The sequence below is a fragment of the Equus quagga genome, chromosome 17, assembly GCF_021613505.1.
Source record: "Equus quagga isolate Etosha38 chromosome 17, UCLA_HA_Equagga_1.0, whole genome shotgun sequence".
Lineage (NCBI taxonomy): Eukaryota > Metazoa > Chordata > Mammalia > Perissodactyla > Equidae > Equus > Equus quagga.
In genome coordinates, this window is record NC_060283.1 from 18,867,223 (window position 1) to 18,892,283 (window position 25,061).

At 34.0% G+C, this 25,061-nt stretch overlaps 1 pseudogene; it reads right to left on the reverse strand.

Annotated features, from left to right (window-relative positions):
- Positions 1-1,661: 1,661 nt before the first annotated feature.
- LOC124228544 (olfactory receptor 5D13-like) lies at positions 1,662-23,759 on the reverse strand (annotated as a pseudogene).
- Positions 23,760-25,061: the final 1,302 nt, after the last annotated feature.

Here is a 25,061-nt window from a genome sequence, read left to right on the forward strand (position 1 = left end):
CCCAATGTTTGCTCAAACTTCTGAAATCTTTTTTGTTTTCCTAAAAGATCTTTATTAAATTATACACACACAGGCACTCAAATACTTTTAAAGTACCTGATACAAAGATTTAATTATGACCCCTAGTTGATAAACAATTAAAAACTAAAGTAAATCCTTAGTGACTATTGTGATGCCCACTGAATGTTAAGAATTTTGGTGTATTTCCCTAAACAGCAAGTTACAAAAGACAGATGATTTTACATTAAACATTATGGTAAAGAGTGGTCAATTTCTCTATGAAAATAAAACTCTAAATCATGGAAGGGAACAAGTAATATTTAATAGATTGAATTAGAACAAAATACATGGATATCACTCTATGCTTGTAAACTTTAATCATGATTAGTAGGACAAAAGTAGAAAAGGCTGGTTCTTATATTTAATCTCTGTCAGTCATTTGCTTAAAGAAACCCAAAGACCTATCAATTATTAGAAAAATTTGCTAAAACCTGTCCCAGTCATGGGTTATCGATTATCTGCCATAGAGTTATCTAGTATTATCAAGGAAAAATGTCTTCCATGAGGTAATCAATCTTTAGTAATTTTTGAGCCAAATTCTACACTTCTCTCTATACACCTAACTTTGACTTGTAACTTTATGATTTGACTAGAGGTAAATAAATTTCTCACATTTCAACTTTGGGATTAGACATATGATTTACTTTGACTCTTAAAATGTTAGCAGGTGAGACTCAAACAAAGGTTGAAATATGCTTTTGTTGTTGGGCATACTTTGTAGCTACCTAAGTCAAGCCACTGATTCAATAAGATTGTTATTCTTGCATCCCACTGGAGTTCATAACTGTTTGTCTTTCATCTATAAATAAATGGTGCCTGAATGTGATTTCTGTATTGTCTTATCAATATCCTGGTTGATAAATTGTACTGTCATGGGGGAAACTGGATAAAAGATATTGGACTCACTCTATATTATTTATTACAATAAAAAATGAGTCTAAAATTATCTCAATAAAATTTCCAATAAATAGGTAAATAATGTATAATCACGTTAACATAAATGGAAAAAACTAGAGTGATAGGCACATATTTCCAAAATGTGTATAATATTTTATGCTAATACATATGGATACATATTTTATATTTGTTAGCTTACCAATTATAATTTATACTATATCCTAGACATTTTAAGGGAGATATATTTTTTATTTATTTTTGTCTGGGAATCTTCCAATGCTAAGATGGTTCTTATGGGATTAAATTTTTTTTTGGCATTTAGGGTTTTAGATTGTACAACTGTGTTTTTCTACATTTATATTAAGAAGAAACTTCCTATTTTGAAGTTATAAATCTTCAAATCATTTAAAATCTCTCGTACTTCACATGATTTAAATTGAAGTGAACTTTGACCTGGGCAATCACATGGTCATGTATACTAACACAGAAATGTTACATGCAAATTTCTGAATCAAAAATTTAGTTTAAGTTGTCTGAGCTTTCATCCTTAACGTTGTTGTATTCTTAAAATTGTTTTACTAAATATTAGAGGGAACAAATATTGGACTGTCATTTGCCAGTTTATCATAGATTCATGTACTGTTTTGCTATTGAACAAATCTTACCAGTATTTTCAAAAAGAAATAATTAATATAGTTCTAGCTTTACATTTTATCACAGAACAATTCAGTATTGATTAACTTCTTGACTATCTCTTTCACATCTTTGTTCCTGAGGCTGTAGATCAGTGGGTTCAACATGGGGATGATACTGTGTAAAAGACACACTACCTTGACCAGAAGCCATGAAATTTTGGAATTAAGAACACAATAGACAAATGAGATGGTCCCATGGAAAATGGTAATAGCAATCAGGTGGGAGACACATGTGGAGAAGGCTTTGTGGCACCCCCCCCCCCAAGTCAAGGGCATCTTCATGACGTTGATAAAGCTGAAAACATAAGAAGTAAGAATTATGATCAGGCTGCTTATTTCATTGAATGTGAAAGAGACTAAAATGATCTTCTGGCTCACCTACGGGTAAGAGCAAGACACAGAGACAATAGAGGCATGCTCCCAGGCAAAGTTATTTATGATATTATTTCCTATGAAGGATAATTTCAATAGAAAGTAGGTGAGCATCAGAGAACAGACTGTACCCCAAGCATAAGATGCACGCAGCAACAAGAAACAAGGCTGCTGGGACATTACAAATGTATAGAGAAGAGGGTTACAAACTGCCACAAATTGGTCATACACCACCATTGCCTACATGAATGCTTCTGTCACCAGAAATAGGCATGCAAAGAAAAATTACACAAAGCATCTTGTGAAGGAGATGATTCTGTCTTCTGCAACCAAGTTTTTTAATAGTTTTGGTGTAACCACTGTAGAGTAACAGAAATCAACAAACGGCAATGGCTGAGGAAGTAGTACTTAGAGGTGTGGAGTTTGAGATTGGTCTTGATAACCATGATCATGCCCAGATTCTCCAGCAAAGTGACTGGTAGCTGTGTAAGAATAACAGGAATAGGGGCACCTGGAGTCCTCGATATTCTTGAAAGCCCAAGAGAATGAAAATTGACTTCAGCACTTTGATTTTCTTGCTTCCTGTGGACAAAATAGGAAAGTTGATTCAGATTAGTAAGAAGCAATATTTCGAAGTTAAAATGAGGAAATACTGAGAGACTTAGTGATTATCTCTAAACAGTTTCGTGGAAAATACTTGGTTTCAATCTTTAAATTATTTCAAATGTTAGAAATTACTACTATGACAATTATAGGGTGAATATGAAATCTGTGCAAAAGGAATAATAAAAGAAGGCAGTTGAGAGAAAAAGAACAAAAATAGAGTAGGCTCTGTCATATTTCAAGTGATCAGACTCAGTATCCTCAGAGGCTGTTGGCATCATGAAAAGGATGTGTCTAGTTTTTTGCATGAATCTGAATTTAGTTAAAAGTCTCATCTTGGAAAAAATACATATGTAAGCTTCTACAATTTCTTCCCTGCCTAACATGTTTAATTATGAAAATTTAGAACTCAAAAGAAAATTAATGACCATCAAAGTGATCGACTTGCAATTTTTTTTGTTTTTACCATTTTTTCTATAACTATTTCTGAATTTCCCTTTCTGGTGACCTTCTTACACTCAGCCACACATTTCTTTTCTCATAGTTTAAATATTTCCTTCAGAAGAATACAGCACTTGATCAGCCATAGTTATCTAATTATTGAAAATTGTAAAAATCTGTTACCTTTCTTGGTGTATTGTAACATCAGGTATTTAGAGAGGTTTGTGGTAGATATAAACTCAGTCATAATATATACCATTTTTCTTTAATATTCTGGAGACCATTCTACCATATTGTCATCAGATGATCATTCTAGTGTAACTCAAAACCTCTAAAGGTGGGCCATTGCTTCTTGAGGTAGTAATGGTTTTTATTTGGTTAGGGATTTTCTCTCATCGAGTTAGTTTCCACAGTCATAACGATAATCTTTTCCATTGCCCTGTTTTCTTAGTTTCTTGATCTCTTCCTATAATTTTACCTCCAATGGACTCACTCCTCATTGACTGTGGTCATATTCATAACTATGCCTTTATCAATAATTATAAGACCTCATCTATACCGAGGTCATCCACATCTGTAATATAATATGCATTGCACTTTTTTTATCATTTACTATTTTAACATTGTGCATTCTGCAGTGAAATAAAATTCATGAAAGCAAAGATGGAGCACTAGAACAGAGTACATATTCAATAACATTTATAGAATAAATGAATCTATGAGTATGTGAATGAGTGAACTGTAAGCATATAATATACATGCATTGGGGCAAAATCTTATAATAATACTAAAGAAGTTGGACTTGCCTAAAAAGTCAGCACCACACTGTAAACTCATAATGCACTGCAACACATCTTGAGTCCTGCAAAACAAATAGATACAGTGAAATCCCATGGGACCTAAGCTTCCTGACTTAGCATAAAATAAGGATATGGGGTGAATGCATTGAAGTCTCTTAAAAATCATCTTGTGTTCCTCCAAAATGTCTCAACTGCCTTCTTCTGTCATTACAGACAAATAATCTCAAAGTCACTTCTTGACTACTTACTGAAACCTAAAATGGCTCTAAGCAAAAAAGGAAGTCCATTCCACATAGAATTCTGTAAAAATTCTGTCTTACTAGGAGCTGAAATTAAAAATTCTGTAGTATTCACTCAGTTGTTATGACTTTATCATGCCAGATCATATACAGCACTTAAAGTTTTCCTGCATATATATAAAGATATCCTGCACATATCCCTGCTCTTTTTCTTTGTCAATTGCTCCTTTAGATGACTTTGATCTGATGCTTGTGATTTAATCTTATTTGCAGAAAGTATTTTTCAATTTAACATAAAACTCATTGAGTGAAAATTCCAGAACAGAATATATTTTTTACAAAATCTGTATTTGTTCCATATGGCTGTTGTAACGAATTCTCAGCAGCCCAGGATTAAAAGGGAAAGAATCATCATCAAAGAGAAATAAAATTTCTGATATATATTCAGCTGATTCTTTCTTACATATCTTTTTCCATGCAGGTAGCTTTTCACTCCACCTCCTGTACCCTGTATTTATATCAACAGACTTGGGGCAAAGTTCAGTCACCCCTTTAGCCCCAGGAAGTGTCAACCATGTTCAGCTGACTGAGAGTTCCGTGTGCTGTGTACTCTCTTTCCCTCCTTTCCAGTGACATCCGTCATAACTTTCTCACTGCATATCCACTATACAATCAGCAGTATAATAGGCATTTTAGAAACCAGAAAATTGTAAAATAAGGGCCTCATCCTCAAAATTATTTTCTTATGACAATTATTCTGAGGAAAAATGCATATAATTACAAATTATTCATCACAACATATGATTCTAGTTTGCTATTAAAGTTTTTGTGTGTAAAGAGAAGGATGAGAATATGATAATCAGCAAACCTGAAAATATTTCCTAGTGATGTAGGTCAGTGAATAATAACTGTGGTGAAAGATAAGGAATCAGATACTTCTAGCTGACTGAACTAAGTAGCTATCATAGCAGTTAGATTTACACAGGTTTTGTTTGCCCCCTGAAAAGACTATTGGAGTACATTCTTTTCTTTCTAAAGTTAAGCAAAATAAGGATTAAATATACCCACGTGGGTACAGAAGAATTTCAGTTGCTCATTTAGAGAAGCTTTTTTGCTAAGATTAATGGACTTCAGGTAAGTTCCTGTTGAGAATACAGCTTTTTGTTTTTAATATAGTAACAAACCTGAAAACAATAGTAACTGGAGGCTATAGTATATTGTAACAAATATTTCAGGGAAATGACTTTTTCCTCTAATCTGTCAAAAATACACTCAGAGATGACAGGGCAAAAAGATGACCAAAAGACTGAATCTAAACACTGAACTGTGACACATATTTGCCACCAAGACCTTAGGGATGTTAACCCTGGAGAATATCACTGAAATATCGCCTTGGAGGCCACAAATATAGCAATTTGAGGGAATAATGCCTCATATGATATTTCAGTTGCATATACTTTCTTCTAAAGATGGGGGAATAATGTCATCATGAAGTTTAATCCATTGATCTTTTAAAAGTGTTGAACCCAGGGTTGGCCTAGTGCTTAGTAGTTAAGTTCACATACTCAGCTTCAGCAGCATGGGGTTCACAGGTTGGATCTGGGGCATAGACTTACATACCACTCATCAAGGCATACTGTGGTAGCATCCCACATATAAAGCAGAGAAAGATTGGCACAGATGTTAGATCAGGGCCAAACTTCCTCACCAAAAACAAAGGAAAACAACAACGTTGAACCAGACAATGTTGTTAAATAACTGTAAAAATATTGACGTGCAAAAGAAAAGTCAGCAATTTGGCAACAATCTAGAGACAACTATTGTTATCTTTCTTGTATTTCTGGTTTTCCCTGTCTGTATGAATGTATATATTTATCAGTGTGTATCAGGATCCAAAACATATACAATAAGTGTCATATTATAGTTATATTGTTTTTTATTCTTTCTTTAGTTTAACGTTGTATTGTGAGCTTCATTTTCTATGAAAAGCATCAATTTTCTTATGATAATGCAGTTTGCATCACACTTCCAAATATGAGCACAATGCTATTCAATTCTTACTTTTATTATTGAATTTGATAAAAAGCTGATGCTCTATTTTTCAGTTGGTAATCTAAGTTTATGGGAAAGATAATACATTTATTATTTAAGAAGCTGTCATATCTTAACATGTAAATGTCTCAGTCTCAGTGACTTGATTTAATAGAACAGGTGTCAGCAAACTTTTTCTGCAAACAGCCATATAGTAAGTATTTTAGGCTTTTGGGGTCGTATATTCTCAATCCCAACTATTCACTTCTGCAAGTTGTATCATGAATGCAGCCATAAGCAACACATACCTCAATAGGCTTGACTCTCTTCCAATAACATATTACTTAGAAAAGACGGCACATCAGATTTGGTTTGTGGTCATAGATTGTCAATCCTTACAATAAAAACTGATTTATTGATTGTGCAAGGTCCAAAATTGTCTCTAGATCAGTAGGCAAATGTCCTATGAGGTGTGATACATGGACCTAACGTCTTTCTGAATGTAGCTTATAATAATCTGATTATTATAATATAGTTGGAAAACCAAAAATTTGCTTTAAAAAATATCACACTTCTCTGCATTGTTACTATGCCCCCAATTTTTTTTTGTTTTGTTTAGTATTTTCCTTTAAGTTTTTGTCAAGCACATTAGAAGTAATCTTCAGAAGTTGAGATACTTGAATAACATCCAAGGTTTTTCCTGAAGGCAAAATAACAAGAAGAATTTGAACTTTGAGCTGAATTTTAATGTTAAGATAGGATTTCAGGGACAAAAAAGAAAAAAACAAAAGTCTGTTTAAGCAGAGAAGATAGTCTGAGCAAATGTAAGAATTTGGATATTCCTGTTCCTATCAACTAGAAGTAGAGTTTATGCAGGTAATAGTATGAGATAAGGTTGGAGGATCAGAGGAACAAAAGTGGATAAAGAATGCAATTGGCCTCAGTGCGGGTTGTTAAACTTTGTAATAGTGTTCCATGCCAACAGGACAAGGATGGAATATTGAGGCTGTGGTTTTAAAAAGGGACAGCTATTGTGAATGTAATTGATTCAGTTCTAATATTATAATAATGGCATTCAATTTGACTGCATTAATAGTTTATGTAGAAGGAAAGAGATAACTCCTATTTTCATGTTAGTTTGGAAGGGAGCATGATGTTCTAGACAGTATCTCATTGCAGTTAAGCCAGTAGTTCCCAAGAACTATTAATAATTGTATAGGTACCCCACAATGTCAAGTAATTAATGGTGAGATGTAGATATGGGGACTATAGCAACTAACAAATCAGTCAAGGACCTGAAGATGTTACAGAGGAAAAACAAAAGGGGACTATGACCAATGTTTTCAAATATTTCAAGGCTAAAATGTGAAAGAAAGTTCAACCTTGTTTTCTGTGTCTTCAAGAGAGAGAATTAATTCCATTAATTTAAAAACACAGGAAACCAATTTCAGAACAGAAAAAAAGGACTTTCTTTCCAGTGTTGAAAAAACAGAATAGTCTAAATGACTCTTAGCATCCCAGAGTTGCTCAATTTCACTAATAGGACATCAGAAGGGGCTTTAAAGATAAACTTCAATGTAAACAAAAGGAAGGGTGTGGCTCTTGAGGAAGAATGCAGACAATGCAATAAAATTCCACAATGTCTCTGCATTTCCCATATTCTTTGACTAGTCCTCATATTGATGTTGAGCTCTGAGTAAGATCACTTCACTTTTGATGTCCTCAAAATAATCTACTGTTTTAAAATTATTTTTATGCTTCTCGAATCCCAGAACTTATATGTATTTAACAGATTAGTTTTATACTGTCCATCCGATAAAATTATCCATTATAGTAATTAAATAGCATAGTCTAACCTTCCTAACTAACACAAATTTGGTTCAATGCAAGCTTTATTAATTCTTGCCTATAAATGATGAGACTATTCATGCAACCATTTATAAGTGTATAAGTATAGCATACTACAAGAAATAAGAAATTCAATTCAAAATAGCCTCCCCAATCCAGTGTGAACAATTGATACATAATTTTGTAGATATAGACGCAGATAGATCTAGATACCTTCGAGAATGAAAAATATAGTGTATGCCCATGACTAATGCTCTGTGTCTAGGATACTCTCAATGTGATTAGAGCCAATTTTCTTCATCTTTTTCTTAATCTAACCTGGGTCTCCATTCTGGCACATATTTGAAGAAGAGATGAAAGAGTTAAGGTAAACTTGATAATGTTACTGTCCAAGGGGATTCCCCTGGTCATCACAAGACAAGCCAATAGTTAGGAGGCAAGGTGGTAGGAGAGAAAGGGTTTCTTTACTACAGCTTGCTAGCAAGAGGGAAGATGGCCAACTAATGCCCAAAGAACCATCTTATAGAACAAAGACTACAGGCCAGTTATATATGCAGCTGGTCTCCCAGTGGAGGAGGCAGTTGGTCTCTGGGTAAGGGTAGACATCTGGTCCCAATTCCTGATAGTTATTTGTTTTACTAAATATGCATCAGAGAATGGAGCAATGCCCTATACCCTGGTCTTTCAGTTGTCATTGCTGTTGGCTATCAACACAAGCTCTCTGCCTTGGGGTCGTGATATTCCTAGACAACTAAAAACAAAAAAGTTATCATCTGAAACAGGCTGAGAGGAGCAACAAATCTACAGAGCATGTCTGGGATAGTTAATCACAGGTCATTTAAAGTTACAATTTGTTTTCCCTTATATCAACCTTGTGTTGAGCCAATATCAATAATGGAACTCTTAAATCTCAGTCTAGTATTATTTTGTTTCTTATTACACAAGAAACAATGTTTTCTTTTTATTAAGTTTATCTTAGTTTGAAATAATGAGAACAAAATGTTGGTTTCACTGTCCCCGAACATTGCTAGTTTGACTCTCATGTATTTGTGGTCTCATTCTCAATCAAATTGCATAGTACTTGGTAGAATTTTTTGATAAGGTCTAATAGTAGAAAATCCGTCTGTGAAATAGTAACAGAGTATGAATCTGTCTTTCCCTTACAAGTGATAACAAATACAATATCCACTAGATGGTGGAGTGATACCATAATTTAAATCATTACACTAAAATCTCATTATATTAACTGCTTTAAAGAGAGTAACAGAGAAAGAAATAGAAAACAAGATGTTCATACTATAAATATACCTTGAAGATTGTTCATTCCACCCTCCCCTTTCTTCCAGGGATAAGAACACATGTACAAAGATGATAAATTATCTGACCACATTCCAGCATCAGCTCACCTTTTATTTTTATCTTGTTTTCTGATTTATTAATTTTGAACTAGGAATAATGTGTTGGTTCTTGGTCACTTACACAGTTTTTAGAACAAAGAACATTAACAGTTCATTTCAATTCTTTATAATAAGTAAATACACAAATAAAATGGGGATTGATAATACATACAGATATTACTATAAAGATATAGATGCTTAGAAAAATGCAAGCCTTCCTAAAAGCAAAGAGGAAACAGGACAAACTAAATCGTGAAAAACCATTTATCTATTTACATAAACACAAAAGGGTATCATATATTTATATACATATGCATGTACGTACATGATGTAAAATATATATAGTATATAAAATATTACAAAAAGATACCAAAGATATCCATTATATTAGCAGACTTAATGACAAATTATATCTGACACCGTGCGATATACATGAGAAACTCACCATCAAAGAGATTCAGTAAACTTAAAATTAAAGAATAAGTTAATGATTTCTAAATTAAGCTCATTGTCACAGAAAATATTCTGAATAATTTGAGTCCTTTGTAATTTGCTATGGCTTGCTTTATGATGCAACAAATGATCAACGGTGGTATATTTTCTGTGTGCACTGAAAAACATGTGTGTGCCGTTGTTGTTGGGAGTCATATTCTATAAATGTTAACTAGGTAAAATATGTTAATTATGATATCTAGACCTTCTATATCTTTAGACATTGTATTGCCTGTCTATTAATCAATTGGAGAATTATGTTAATGTTTCCCACAATGATGAAGGACTTGTCTGCTTCTTCTTATAGCTCTGGATCTTTTCTTTACTTACTTTGAAGATCTATTATAGAGTGCATGGATATTTGAATTGAAGTCGCTTCCAAGTCGGTAGATCTATATATCATTATAAGAGAATCCTCTTTATCTTTAGTTCTTTTATTTTAATTAAAACCTAGTGTGTCTTATATTATTATAGCTACATGAATTTTTTCAGTGGGATTTTGCATATATTTTTAGAATTATGTAAAGAAGATAAATACATGCATAACTTACTAGCCAGAAATTTACCCAGGTCTATACCCCACAGAAACATTCATTTATGTTTACCAAACAATATGGCAAGACTCTCCATAATGCCACTCTTCATAACACCTGAAAAGTAAAAAAACAAAAACAAAAAAACTTAGAATGACTTCAACATATTTCTGTATAAAATTTGGGATATATCCATACAGTGAATTCTATGCAGCAGAAAGAATAAAGACATTTGCAAACAAGATGGATAAATTTTATAAATACAATGCTCATCAAAAGAAGCAAGATAGGAGTCAGCCTGGTGGCATAGTCGCTAAATTTCTGCACTCCACTTCAGTTGCCCAGTTTCAGATACACAGAGGATACACAGTTTCAGATCCTGGGTGCTGACCTATGCACCACTCATCAAGCTATGCAGTGGTGGCTTCCCACATACAAAATAGAGGAAGATGGACACAGATGTTAGCTCAGGGGTAATCTTTCTCAGCAAAAAGAGAGGGATTGTCAGCAGATGTTAGTGCACCAAATAAAAGAAGGACAAAGAAGTCAGATGTAAAAAAATATTCTGTATAGTTTTATTTATGTAAAGTTAAAAACAGGTAAATATTCGTGTTATAAATTTAAATAGTAACTTTATTTGAATGACAGAGGTTGGTAAATTAAAAAAGGATCAAGTGTGTGTATGTGTTTTGTTAAGGTCCTACTTCTTGATCTCTTTGCTGGTTACAGAGGTTTGCTTATCTTATAAAATCCTGTGGTACTGTTCATGTACTCTTCCGTACACATGTCAAGACTAATATATATGTATATATATTTAGATATTTAGATATATTAAAAATTTAGTAAAGATATTAGACAAAGGCAAATAAAAAGAAATAAGATGCCAAAATCATGATATATGACAAAGGCAAATGCAATCCATGAGGCTTTAAATGTGTTGAATGAATTCAAACACTGTATTACAAAATCTAGAATCCCCAATGATTATAGCTGCATATCCAATGACAAAGCAACAATATCCAGAAACCAGAAACTATGGAGATGAGAATTAAACAGAGGGTCTCAATTCAAAAGTAAACAATAAACAATTAGCACCTAAGGCTATAATCCCAAACAACACAATTGCATATATATCACAGAACTCTAGTAGTAGGAAATACAATTTTTTTCAATTGCACATGAGCAGTCATAAATATTGACTATACTTTAACCCATGAGTAAAGCCAACAAAAATTATAAGAAGTGAATATATCATTCTATGAACATTAATAAATAAAAATATAAATTAATAACAATGTTCATAAAACAAGGCATTCCACTTGAAAATATAAAAGCAACCATTATAAAATAACAAAGTAATAATATAGACCACAATTGCAAAATTACGATATGAGATATATTTAAGGCAATTATCAGAAGAAATTTTATGATATTGCACAATGATATCATAAAATGAAAATAAATACAACATTCCACTCCAAAGACGTAGGAAAAGGCCTTGAGATAATGACAACACCTAAAATTTAATCTTCCTACCTATCCTCCCAAAAACCACTCAAACCAGAGAGAATAAATAAATAAATAACCCATACTTTTTGCATCACTGTGAGGAAGAAAACCTTATGAAGTAGAAGTTGCCTATAAGGAGAGAAATATCTATCAAAAGTGAAAAAAATATCTCTGGACCTCAAATTACCATAATTCCATGTGCGCATTGTGAAAAAGTCTGAAGAAACAGTTGAGAAAAGAGAAAAGGGAAGTGGCGATCCTACTAATGAAATAAAACAGAAAAAATCAATAACAGACTTCCACTTACATAACCAATAATTGAAAACAGGCCAGCAGGCTGATAGAAAACAGCATTGGCTCAGGAGAAAAGCTAGCAGTTATTCGGGATTTGAGGTGAAAATCTCAGGGAAAATTATTTCTTAGGGAAAGAAGGGAAGGCAAAACCAGACAGTACACTTTAGACCTATAATGCTTAAGAGAAAGAGAAAGTTAGATGAACAAATTAAGAATCCTCTAGAAAGAATATAGAAGAAACACACACACGTGGTACATCAAAACCTCCTAACAATCACAAATTGTGTATGTAGAAAGATTTATATACAGATATAGATATATACACATATATATATTGACAAGAGATTTTCACATATTGTGGTATATGGGGTAACTATTTGAGTTCAAAATTGATGTGGCCTGAACTAGAAAGACTGACTTAATGGCCTATCAAACATACAGTGTACATTATCTTATCCATTAAAGTAATGAATGCACTCTCAAATTAAAGAATTCCTACTTCCCCTCCTACACTCTATTGGTAAAACCCTATTGATGATACCTAAATTAGTCCCTTTCCTGGCATCATGGTCATGTTGACCTGCTAATTTGCAAATGAATAGCTCTTTGAAAATGTATCCTGGGTGTGTTTAATGTATCTTTGTTCTAAAAAGATATGACTGCACTGAAATCCGTGTTTCTCTGGAACACCTTCTTATGGCTTCCAAGGTTATGATCCTCACTCTGGCTCATAAGAAACTTACCCCAATTTTAATTTATAGGTTCATTATGGATTAATTTGCATTGATAATATGTATGTTTATAAACATATACACACAAACTTCATTTCACCACACATCAGAAGAAAGCAATAAATTGGTCTTAAATTAGAAATTTTGTAAACTATACAAAACCCTCAATTTAGTCCACAAAGTTAACAAAAATGTCTGTATCCATACAATGCTACTATAATGGGGATGGGGGACATAAATTCAGAGTGAAAACATTTCAAGCAATGAAAATATCCTGAAAATAATATAACACAAATACAAACAGAAGGAAACTACACCATAACATTTTAAATTAAATTAAATATCCTTAAGTAATAATTTGGAAATATTAAAAATATGAATTGACTGAGACCATATAGTATTTGACTTTCTCCCTCTGACTTATTTCACTTAGCATAATACCCTCAAGGTACATCCATGTTGTCACAAATGGCCAGATTTCATAATTTCTTATGGTTGAGTATTATTCCATCATGCATATATACCACATCTTCTTTATCCATTCGTTCCTTGATGGGCACCTAGGTTGCTTCCAAGTCTTGGCTATTGTGAAGAATGCTGCAATGAACATAGGGGTGCATGTATCTTTATGCCTTTGTGTTTTCAAGTTCTTTGGATAAATACCCAGTAGTGGAATAACTGGATGACATGGTAGATCCATTCTTAATTTTCTGAGGATACTCCATGCTGCATTCCATAGTGGCTGCACCAGTTTGCACTCCCACCAGCAGTGTACGAGGGTTCCCTTCTCGCTACATCCTCTCCAACACTTATTGTTTCCTGTCTTGTTAATTATAGCCCTTCTGACCAGAGTGAGGTGGCATCTCATTGTAGTGTTGATTCGAATTTCCCTGATAGCTAATGATGTTGAACATCTTTTCATGTGCCTGTTGGCCATCCACATATCTTTTTTGTAGAAATCTCTGTTCAGACATTTTGCCAAATTTTTGAATTGTGTTACCAGAGGGGAAGGGGGGAGGGTGTATGGCAAAAGGGCGTACTACACTCACATGTTTGGTGATGGACTATAATTAGTTTTTGTGTGGTGAACATGATGTGATCTGCACAGAATTCAAAATATATTAGGATGTACATCTAAAAGCTATATAATGTTATAATCCAATGTTACTGCAATAAATAAAAAGGAAAAAATTAGAAATTTATCATTTCATCTTTTCCAAAATATTTCCAAGCAACAATGATTAGATTATGTTTTCATTTTTTAAATCACATCTGAGATTTAAACCTGAATTGAAAAAGATATATACACTCTCAAAAAATATTTATCAACTTAATAAAAAAAGATTAACAACAAAAACAATTGACTTGAATAAAAATTTCAAAAACAAAAATAAATAGGAAAAAAGGGTTATACCAAAACAGAGTTAATTGGATGCAATAAAGTGGAGAAAAAAATAGATAAAATAATAAAGAAATCAAATTTGCTCCTTTGGATAGATCAATACAACTGGAAATGCCTAGCTTAATGTATCAAGAGGAAAATAAAAGAAAACACTATCTGACTCAATTACGAGATGCAACATAAGGATTATAGGTATACCAGAGGGAGAAGAGAAGGAGAAGGGGGCAGAAGGCCTGTTCAAAGAAATAATACCTGAGAACTTTCCAAACTTGGGAAGAGAGATGGAGCTTCATGTGACAGAAGCCAATAGATCTCCAAACTTTATTAATGCAAGAAGACCAACCCCAAGGCATATAGTGAAACTATCAAAAGTCAATGAGAAAGAGAAAATACTAAGGGCAGCCAGGCAGAAGAAAATAACTTACAAAGGAAACCCCATAAGGTTATCAGCAGATTTCTCAGGAGAGACTTTACAGGCTAGAAGAGATTGGAATGAAATATTCAAAACTCTGAAGGACAAAAACCTGCAGCCAAGAATACTCTACCCAGCGAAAATATCCTTCAAACACGATGGAGAAATAAAAACTTTCCCAGATATACAAAAGTTAAGGGAGTTCATCACCACAAAACCTCCTCTTCAAGAAATGCTCAGGAAGAACCTCATTCCTAAAAAACCAAAATAGGAAAAGGGTTACAAAATCCAGAACAAAGGAGATAAGCAGAAGGACAATAACACAAAGTAACAGCTCTCCATCAGGACAAAATGCAAAAGAACCAGAATAAGAGTGATATAATGGCAACAGTAGGTCCCCACGTTTCAATAATCTCTCTAAACATGAATGGATTGAACTCTCCAATCAAAAGGCACAGAGTGCCAGGATGGATCAAAGAACAAGATGCAACAATATGCTGCGTCTAGGAAACACACCTCAGCCCCAAAGACAAACACAGACTCAAAATGAAGGGATGGAAGACAATATTCCAAGTTAATAATGAACAAAAGAAAGCAGGTGTTGCCATACTTATATCAGACAAAGTAGACTTCAAAGCAAAACAGATAAAGAAAGACAAAGAGGGGCAGTATATAATGATAAAAGGGATGCTCCACCAAGATGACATAACACTTATAAATATATATGCACCTAACACAGGAGCACCAAAATACGTAAAGAAACTATCAACAAAACTAAAAGGAGACATCAACAGCAATACAATAATAGTAGGGGACGTCAACACCCCATTAACACCAATGGACAGATCATCCAGACAGAAAATCAACAAGGAAATTATAGAATTAAATGAAAAATTAGATCAGATGGACCTAATAGATATATATAGGACACTTCATCCAAAAACAGGAGGTTACACATTCTTCTCAAGCGCGCATGGAACATTCTCAAGGATAGACAATATCTTCGGAAATAAAGCAAGCATCAATAAGTTCAAGAGGGTTGAAATAATATCAGTCATCTTTTCTGATCATAATGCTATGAAACTGGAAATCAACTACAAGAATAAAGCTGGGAAAGGGCCAAAATATGGAGAGTAAACAACATGCTACTGAACAAACAATGGATTATTGAAGAAATTAAAGAAGGAATCAAATATTATCTGGAGACAAACGATAATGAAAACACGCCGTAGCAAATTATTTGGGATGCAGCAAAGGCAGTCCTAAGAGGGAAATTTATTGCAATACAGGCTCACCTCAATAAGCAAGGAAAATCTTACATAAACCACCTCAAATGACACCTAACAGAATTAGAAAAAAGAGAACAAACAAAGCCCAAAGTCAGTAGAAGGAGGGAAATAATAAAAATTAGAGCAGAAATAAATGATATTGAAACAAACAAAGAGTTGGTTCTTCAAAAAAATTAACAAAATCGACAAACCCTTAGCCAGACTCACTCCGAAAAAACCAGAGAAGACTCAACTAAATAAAATTAGAAACGAGAGAGGAGAAATCACAACAGATACTGAAGAAATACAAAGGATCATAAGGGAATACTATGAAAAACTATATGCCAACAAATTGAACAACATAGAAGAAATGGATAAATTCCTACACTCATACAACCTACCCAAACTGAATCAGGAAGAAACAGAGAATCTGAATAGACCACTCACAAGTAAAGAAATAGAAACAGTAATCAAAAACCTCCCCAAAAATAAGAGTCCAGGACCAGACAGCTTCTCTGGAGAATTCTACCAAACATTCAAAGAAGATTTAATACCTATCCTTCTCAAACTATTCCAGAAAATAGAGGAATATGGAGCACTCTCTAATATATTCTATGACGCCAACATCACACTGAACCCCAAACCTGACAAGGACAACACAAAGAAGGAAAACTACAGGTCAATATCACTGATGAACATAGATGCAAAAATACTCAACAAAATTTTGGCAAACAGAATACAGCAATACATCAAAAAGATTATATGCCATGATCAAGTGGGATTTATACCAGGGACACAGGGATGGTTCAACATCCGCAAGTCAATCAACGTGATTCACTACATTAACATAATGAGAAACAAAAACCACATGATCATCTCAATAGACACAGAGAAAGCATTCGACAAGATCCAACATCCATTTATGATAAAAACCCTCAATAAAATAGGTATAGAAGGAAAGTACCTCAACATAATAAAGGCCATATATGACAAACCCACAGCCAACATCATACTCAACGGACAAAAGCTGAAACCCATCCCTCTCAGAACAGGAACAAGACAAGAGTGCCCACTTTCACCACTCTTATTCAACATAGTACTGGAGGTTTTGGCCAGAGCAATTCAGCAGGAAAAAGAAATAAAAGGAATCCAAATAGGCAATGAAGAAGTAAAACTCTCACTGTTTGCAGACGACATGATCTTATATATAGAAAACCACAAAGAATCCATAGAAAAACTATTAGAAACAATCAACAACTACAGCAAAGTTGCAGGGTATAAAATCAACATGCATAAATCAGTAGCATTTATATATGCTAACAATGAACTAACAGAAAAAGATCTCAAGAACTCAATCCCATTCACGATCACAAAAAAAGCATAAAATACCTTGGGATAAATTTAACCGAGGAAGTGAAAGATCTATACAACAAAAACTACAAGACCTTCTTGAAAGAAATTGACGACGACATAAAGAGATGGGAAGACATTCCATGCACATGGATTGGAAGAATAAACATAGTTAAAATGTCCATACTACCTAAAGCAATCTACAGATTCAATGCTATCCCAATCAGAATTCCAATGTCATTCTTTATAGAAATTGAACAAAGAATCCTAAAATTCATATGGGGCAACAAAAGACCCCGAATTGCTAAAGCAATCCTGAGAAAGAAGAACAAAGCTGGAGGCATCACAATCCCTGACTTCAAAACATACTACAAAGCTACAGTGATCAAAACGGCATGGTTCTGGTACAAAAACAGATGCACAGATCAATGGAACAGAATTGAAATCCCAGAAATTAAACCACACATCTATGGACAGCTAATCTTTGACAAAGGAACTGAGGGCCTACAATGGAGGAAAGAAAGTCTCTTCAACAAATGGTGCTGGGAAAACTGGACAGCCATGTGTAAAAGAATGAAAATCAACCATTCTTTTTCACCATTTACTAAAATAAACTCAAAATGGATCAAAGACCTAAAGATTAGGCCTGAACAATGTCTTCTAGAAGAGAATATCGGCAGTACACTCTTTGACATCAGCTTCAAAAGAATCTTTTCGGACACCATAACACCTCACATGAGGGAAACAATAGAAAGAATAAACAAATGGGACCTCATCAGACTAAAGAGCTTCTTGAAGGCAAGGGAAAACAGGATTGAAACAAAAAAACAGCCCACTGATTGGGAAAAAATATTTACAAGTTATTTATCCGACAAAGGGTTAATCTCCATAATATATAAAGAACACACACAGCTCAACAATAAAAAGTCAAACAACCTAATTAAAAAATGGGCAGGGGACATGAACAGACATTTCTCCAAAGAAGATATACAGATGGCCAATAGACACATGAAAAGTTGCTCATCATCACTAGTCACCAGGGAAATGCAAATCAAAACTACACTAAGATATCACCTTACACCTGTTAGAATGGCAAAAATATCCAAAACCAAGAGTGACAAATATTGGAGAGGCTGTGGAGAAAAGGCAACCCTCATACACTGTTGGTGGGAATGCAAACTGGTGCAGCCACTATGGAAAATAGTATGGAGATTCCTAAAAAAGTTAAGAATAGAAATACCTTATGACCCAACCATCCCACTACTGGGTATCTATCCTAAGAACCTGAAATCAGCAATTCCAAAAGTTCCATGCACCCCTATGTTCACTGCAGCATTATTCACAATAGCCAAGTCATGGAACCAACCAAAGTGCCCAGCAACTGATGATTGGATAAAGAAGATATGGTATATATATATATATATATATACAATGGAATACTACTCAGCCATAAAAAAGGACAAAGTCGTCCCTTTCACAACAACATGGATAGACCTTGATGGTTTTATGTTGAGTGAAATAAGCCAGACAGAGAAAGACGAACTCTATATGACTCCACTCATAGATGGTAGTTAACATATGGACAACGAGAACTGATTGGTGGTTACCAGGGGAAAGAGGGGTGGGAGGAGGGCACTAGGGGTGATGTGGTGTACCCACAACATGACTAATAATGATGTACAACAGTAATTTCACAAGGTTGTTAAGTATCATAACCTTAATAAAAAAAAAAGCTAGATTAAGAAGAGGAAAAAAAACAGTTAAACATACACCTGTCACACGACCTAGCCATTCCACTTGTTGATACTTACCCAAGAGAAACAAAAGCATATGGCTATATAAAAGTTTGTGGTATATCTATACCATGAGATACTACTTAGTAATAAAAGAAAGAAATTACCGATACCCACTTCAACATGGATGAATCTCAAAATACTTATGCTGAGTGAAAGAAGCCAGACAAAAAAGGGTACATGCAGTATATGATTCTACTTAAGTGAAATTCTAGAAAATGCAAACTGTTTTATAGTGATAGGAAGAGCTTCGGTGGTTGCCTGGGGATTGGAGAGGGAGATCGAAGGGGCATGAAAACATGTTGGGCCTTGAAGAATATGTTCACTATCTTGATTGTGGTGAAGGTTTCACAGGTGTCTACATATGTTAAGACATATCAAATTGTTAAATTTAAATTATTCTTCAATAAAGCTGTTAATGTTTTCTATGTTCAAAAAAAACATTATCAATGCCAATATTTAACAAGAATAACCTATAGATATTAAAAAGATAATAAACAAATATTGTAAATAATTTTGTCTTTGTTCTCAAGTCATATACCTCATATTTATCTTTCTGTCTTTATATTTGCCAGGCATTTGCTTATTATGCCACATTAATGTAAAACATATGAAATAAAGGAGAAAATTTCTGATAATGTCTCATACATTTATTCTTAAATATACTATGTTTAGAGACTTAGTGAATTCAATTTATAAAATTCGATTTAAGATTTTTACATGTCTGCTCATAAGAGAAATTAGTCACTTTTTTGATTTTATCATCTTCTTTAAAATTTTATACTTAGAATGAGATATGCAGGTTTCATTGTTTTTCTACTTTCTGGAAAGCTAAACACTTTAGTAGAATTACCTTGAGAGTTTCAGGCCCCAGGTTGGCGTCTCAGCCTCCTGGGGTTTCCCAGAACACAAGCCAAACTTATATTTTAAAGAAATCAAACCACATAGAGGAGGTATAGGATAGTCACTTTCTTGGAGTTACTTACCCAGATCCTAGAGATATCTTGATCCAGAAGCTATTTCTTCTCCAAACGGAAATAAAAAAGTGCCTTGGGGCCTGGAGTGCCATAGCAGGGAAACAGGAATCTGATCAGTCAAGCCTCCAGATGAAATTATTTAGGTGGCTTCTTAGGGTCAATGGAACGACCCCAATCTTACTTGGGGTACCGGAGCCTAGGACAGGTGGTCACAGGACCTTAGTCCCATATGGGGTGCCAATCTTATCACATGAAATTGGGATTCTCTGCCCAATGCACATAAACAAACAAATTACTTATGAAATCAGCATTTGTTCTGTGAGATCAATCTACAGAGAGACAGAGGGTGTGTACTTTCATATCTGTCTCCCCGATTCAGGATTTGGGATGAAATTTAGGAGGTTAGGGAGAACAGGCTGGCACATGGAATTGCAGGTGGCGCAGGTTTTGATTGATAAGCTTCAGGTATTTATGGAAAGGTTTTAAATATTTATGACACTGTTCTAAACATTTATGGTTGGGTTCTAAACATTTTTGATGAGCAGGGGCAGGAATTTTAACACAAGATCTTCCTGAATGAGGGAATTCACTTCTGATATGAGTCCAACTTTCAATTTCTGGTCATGCCCTGATCCTAGGGTTCCATGAAGAACAGGACCCTTGGTTCCATGGTCATTTCAGGTCACGATTTCCTCTTTTGTGCATGCCCAGGAAGTTTTTCTGAACTGTTTTTACCCTGGCATGCTCTGGTAGTTTTTATGTGACCTTGAAGCTTTTCTAAAAGACAATTCTTAATCACTCTGTTGATAAGAGATAGGGTCAGTTGAACTGGTCCTAGAGGGCTTACAGCTACAATAATATCTTAGAATGATAGGTAATTTTGTCTAATGGTCTATCAAGTTTTTGTGGGTGATCTAAGCATAATTGTTGGGAGGAGGGTTTTAAATGTATATGAGATAAGAGTTTATAGATAAACTTTTAATAGTAATAATTATAGTTTATGATGTTTGTACTTAAAATAGCTTCCAAATTCTCTTTGGTAACTGGAAATTTTGAAGTTTTTATAGGTTAACTTAAATGATAAATTTAATTGAGTATCCAGATAATTTCCAAATATTATAAAATACTGAAACATTAATAACTAAATATGTCTAAGTTTACATATTTTTCTTATTACCGAGAAACTAAAAATTGTTTGGGTCTGTTAGTAAACACATCTTCTATTTTATTTATTAAAAAATGTCCAATAAAGTGGCTTGCTTCTAGAAATTATTTATAAATGTTCCAAACCACAGAATGTTAATGTAAAAGACTTCATAATTACTTACTTCTTGGTTCTCACTAAAAACTAAGGTCTTTAAGGATTAAAGATTAATATATGCACTGAAAGCATCTAAAATTAATAAGAAAAACATCTTTATATTCAAGACAAGTAAGATACATGTTTTCAGAAAAGAAGATATAAAACATAAAGATGTTTTTCTTAAAGTTATAAAAGGATTATAAAAAAGAACTCTGAGGAAAGAATTTTGTGCGTGGTCAAATTCGAATGAAATTGGATAGAAATGAATTTCGTTAAGTTAATGAGTTTTAATACCAAAAGTAAGCTAGTACAAAATTAGAATTTGTTTTTCTCTTCCCTTAAAAAATAATTTTCTTGAACACAGTCTGTTCTTGATAAAAAGATTATGAAAGGTTTTTTTTTTCTTTCATTAGTCTACTAGAAGCATAAGGATTTTATGTTTTATCAAAATAAATTTTCTGTATTGTTTTTGTCAGGATTTTACTCACAAGTGCTAAGCTTTTTGTTACAGCTATTTAATTTTCTCCATTCACCTAAAGTTCCTTGTCATATGGCTAAATGGATAACTAATCATTGTTTCATAAGGAGCTTTGATATAATGCTGATAAATGTTATTGGTACAAGTGTTTTAAAAATTATATAACATTCCTAAAATTCTGATCTGTCCTGGTTATCACTCATAATTCTGGTTATTATCTCAAAGTGCTATATGTCCCAATATTTATCAATTGCCATTTTAAGTCTTTTTTTGTTTGCAGACAGTTGTTTTACTTTGATGTTTTTGCCAATGCATTTCATCTTCTGAGGGATTCGTGGAAATGACTCTCATGTTTTCTCTAAAATGCAGACTTCTGATAAACTTCAAATTATTAAACTGAGCTGGATAAGAAATTACACAACTCTAATGGAAAAATGGATAACCTCATAAAACTGCTAGCAGAAGGGGCTGGCCCCATGGCCGAGTGGTTAAGTTCGTGCACTCCGCTGCAAGCGGCCCAGTGTTTCGTTGGTTCGAATCCTGGGCGCGGACATGGCACTGCTCATCAAACCACGCTGAGGCAGCGTCCCACATGCCACAACTAGAAGGACCCATAACGAAGAATATACAACTATGTACCGGGGGGCTTTGGGGAGAAAAAGGAAAAAATAAAATCTTTAAAAAAAAAAAACTGCTAGCAGAAGATCAAGAGTTGATATTATGAAACTAAATGCACTGCCCAGGATGATTATACTCTTTCTGACATTTCATTTATATAACTGATTTTTTAATATTTTGGTTTATTAACATTTAAGGGAAAATTTTTCTGTTTTCTCCTAAGCTAACTGCAATGTATAACAATTTAGTAACTATGCTTTGTAAGCAGAATTGAAACATTTATCTTTTTCTCCCTATCTGATCCCTCCAGCATTTGGAAAATCTCAGTTAAGGAAAATGGTTTTCATGACAATACAGTTATTTGCATAAGTTCAATAAGAATGCGTGATCCTTTTAGTAGAAGAAATTTAGAAACATTGGTTGTATCACCATGGCTTTGACTGGAATGCCATATTAAAAAAAAAAATTGTAGACTCAGTATGACCAGACAGCTTTTGAGGAACAGAGGTTGAGCATATGGAATAAAGTTACTTGGAAATATTGGCCTGAAGGCTTGCTTATACAGTTCCCAGCAATCTTGGAGGGTAAGGAAGGAAGGACACTTCTCTGGCAGCCACAAGGAATCTCTGAATGCTTTGGGGAACCACAAGAGAAGAAAGAAATTCACCCAAATCTGTAGGTATTGCAGGCAGAGTCTGATGAGAAGTCCCTGGCTTTGCTTTCCTGGCCTTGAGAGGCCTTTAAAGTTCAATTTGAGATTGCTTATAAAAAGTTCCAGCAAAGCAGATTTAAAAGAGTATGTATGATCAATTGCTATTGTTGCTGTATTTATGCAAATAATTGGGACACGTTATTAAAACTAGACTTATTTTACAAACCAGTGAATCTTAATTTTTCTATCTTTGGTAAAAATGAGGGTGATTTTAGAGAGGAAAATTATGTTTCAATAAAAACTATAATATGCATTTTTGAATATTAGATTTTAGTTCTGTCAATTGTCTTTGACATTTTTGCTTTCTACCTTTAAAATGGAATGGAGCTTGAACTCTTCTAGTCTGCTGAAATATCTGTCTAGAAATACCCAAGCCAACAGTTTCCATAATTTTCATTTGGAATCATTGAGAACTAAAACCAGTCTTTTTCCTGAAGCCCTGAAAACTGAAGCTGGACAACTTGATGTGAACTTACCATGATGTGATGATGTGAAGATTCCCATGATAGCAATCCTGTTGCTATGTAAGCCACTCAGAAGGATACCTGAATGCCTGATAACATCATCAGAGACATTTCAAATTGCAAAAGGTGCCTTGACCCTGACATCTAGAAATCTTAACTAACTCTTCCATTCACTTAAAAAGTGGTTTATAATTTGCCCTAACCAGTAACTTTGTTCTTCTTTTTGTTTCCATAGAAATACTTCATATTAAATACTTGATTGCTTGCTTATACATTATAGATCTAACTTTGGGATCCCACCTGTGTCACTGTTTCCTGAAATTAATTTAACTGGATTAATCTATTGTCAGGACTAAGAAAAATGTTCAGTGAGATGGGGCAGTCTACCAAGTCAGCTTCTGGACTGTGAAACTTCCTAGAGTTTCAAAGATAGGACTGCAGAGGATCAGAATTGGCCAAGCCAAAATGTGTCTCTTCAGCTTGATAATTTTTAAGGACAAGAGTCTCTAAAATAAATTTTGATCTCCCCCCAGTTGCCTAAAAGAATTTAATATAGAAAGCCTGTCCTCAGGACAGGTCATCACCATAGATAATTCTGGGTATCAGTAGACCAGGAGGGTCCTTGACGAGTCTGTTTCTTATCCAAGTTCTGTCTACTAAACATTTGCTTCTCCATTTCCATGTGAATTGCCTTTCTCCCCTTTGAAATCCCAAATCGCTATCTCCAACATCCTCCTTTTTTCTTTAGCTGAAGATGATATCTAAGGTGGTAACTTTGGCACTACTGGCAGGTTACTCAGTTTTTCTGAGTTTCTCCCATGTATATATGTTATTAAACTTTGTTTTACTTTCTCCTGTTATTCTGTCTCATGTCAATTTAATTCTTAGACCAGGCAGAAGGACATAGAGGGTGGAGGAAATGTCTTCCTCCCCTACAAGTAAATGAGGGTGAGTTACACCTTCTCATAGAGATGAAATTGAGAAGATTTAGTTATTGAAATTATTTATTTTGTACAAAGGGAATGACTATGATGATATATTTATCAACTTTCATCAACATTGATGATCATAACTTTCATCCATAAGTTCTAAATTTTTCACTTTTTTTGGCCAATGCAGTTACTTTTTTGTGCTATATATTTTCCCACAGCTGAACCCTATACATTTTTAGAGATGGTTCACTAAGGAATATGGACTTTCTTTTCTTGGAAATCTTCCTTCTATACTCGTTACTGGCTTTTTTGTGTAGCTTGCTTCATTCTCACAAAAGTTTTATCTTATTATGATTTTTTTACCTTCTATTCCCTTTTAAAATGAGTTTATTCCATTGCCAACCAATCAC